Source organism: Triticum dicoccoides, chromosome 5B (genome assembly GCF_002162155.2).
Source record: "Triticum dicoccoides isolate Atlit2015 ecotype Zavitan chromosome 5B, WEW_v2.0, whole genome shotgun sequence".
In the NCBI taxonomy this organism is placed as follows: Eukaryota; Viridiplantae; Streptophyta; class Magnoliopsida; order Poales; family Poaceae; genus Triticum; species Triticum dicoccoides.
Window position 1 is genome coordinate 573,572,288 of NC_041389.1, and position 2,304 is coordinate 573,574,591.

Consider the following 2,304-nt stretch of genomic DNA (forward strand, 5'->3'; position numbering starts at 1 on the left):
ACACTAAGACTCCATCACACACACACACACCGAATCCATCTCTCTCTCTCTTTCTCTCTCTCTCTCTCACTCACACACACACACACCCACACCCTCCCACACACACACCCACAAACACACACACACACACACTAAGACTCCATCTCACACACACATGTTCTAGGTAGAGCATTTGTTCCGACCACCCTTCATCCAACCTTACCCGTATGATAAACAATCACCTGAATTTACTTGTATAACATGGACAAATTCCACTTTACTTTAGTAGTTAGCAAACTTATCATCTGTACCCTTACAAAATACCGAGTTGGTGATGATGGTGTGCCTGCCATCTTGTAATATAGACCGTCTGGTCTATATCTGACGGATAGAAAGAAAACTATGATAATTTTACAAAAGATATCCGCACCTCTCTCCACATCCTTATCTCCCACAACCTCATTGCTGAGCAATCTAGCATGGTGGCCGTTACCGCCTACCGGCGCCGTCCATCCCCATGCCTCCTCCCATTCTGACCACCAGTCACCACCATGCTCCACTCCTCCTCACCTTATCTCTCATCTTTCATTTTTTCGATGACATTCTCGAGATACCAGTTTTCCGATAAAATTCTCGAGATGTCATTAGTTTTTACACATGGGATTACTCCTTCATGGGTCAATCACAACAAGTGTTTTGTAAAAAATGCATATTGATGTTCCGTGCAATGCACGAGCATCTTGCTTGTAATTATATAACGCAAATCACGAACAGGAAGTGCCATTTTTTTACACAACCACGTTAACATGGCCACGTAAATCATTAGCTAAACTAAATACCATTATACTTATATCCCGATGCAAAAGGTTGAGTACATGTCCGAAGAGTAGAGTCGCACACACACACTCAATCTCTCAGAATCTCTCTCACACACACCAGTTATGTGACGCCCACTTAAGCAGACACGTATGTTACAATTTGTGCACCCGCGGATACATGTGATGCTGCGCATTTATTTAAGCCGGACGACAAACCCAAACAGTAGCTGCATCCATTCCCCTCCCGCCGCCTCTTCTCTGGTCGGCGTCGCCCGGTAGCCATGGCCCGGCTGAAGGTAACTGGTAACAACATACGCGATACTCCCGGCGGAGCGGCGCTTTAATCTCGAAATTTTAGTGGTCATGCATGCATCTTTTTGTGCTAGCACTCCTATATAAGGGTTGACCGGTCGCTTCCCACGGACGTGCACGGGCGGTGGAAGAGGAAGGAGAAGGGAAGCGGGCTGTGGAGTAATGTTTTCACCACAACTTGTGATGTCGAACACTCCCGAAGGTGTTCGGACTTTATAACAAGGGATGGGCTCAAGAATGCCCATTCATTGTGAACCCTGCGTTTCCAGGTACGTGCGGTAATCTGTCGTGTGAAATGCCAATAACGACAGTATCCTCTGTGGGTATGGAACCCATGGGATAGTTTAAACAACAAGAGGCAATAGAAAAGGTTTACACATGGGCTTAATCTAAAAAGAAACCTGTTGAATGGGGCCCTGCTGCACATCTGCGCCTTTGTCTCCGTTGTGCCGTATCCTGGAAGGGTATCGCGCGAACATTGTCTGTGAAAAAAAAGGAAAACTCATAGGAGAGTACAACATAAGTGCGTGATGGATAGTAAAAGTGTAAGATGTTGGCCTGCCAATAAGGTTGAGCCAAGTGTGGGGCTGCATTAAATATTTATAGCCCCTGGTTTCCACTATGGGATTACATATACGGTGCCCGGTTGAATTTTATCCGGGCTACCGGACTCGTCTAACTATGTCTATGGTCTTAATGACCAGTCATGTTTTCTGATATTGGAGGCCGCTTATAGTCCGGCCGCTAGGGCCATCGCATGTTCCTCCACGCGTGAAGAGCACTCTGTGATTCCGCTAACAGTAATGATGCCACGGGTACCGGGCATCTTGAGTGTAAGGTAGCCATAGTGCGGCAATGCGTTGAAGCGGGCGAAGGCCGTTCTTCCGAGCAATGCGTGATAGCTACTTTAGAAGGGTGCGATGGTGAAGAGTAGTTCTTCGCTTCTGGAGTTGCCTGGGGAGACAAATGTTACTTCCAGCACGACGGAGCCCCTGTCGTAGGATTCAACGCCTGGTATCACCCCTTCAACGGCGATGTTGCTTTGGCTAATTCTGGATGGGTTTATTCTCATTCTGCGAACAATGTCCTCGTATATTAAATTGAGACTACTGCCGCCGTGCATGAGGACATGAGTGAGACGGTATCCGTTGATTATTGGGTCAAGCACCAAGGCCTGTGATCCTCCGTGCCGAAT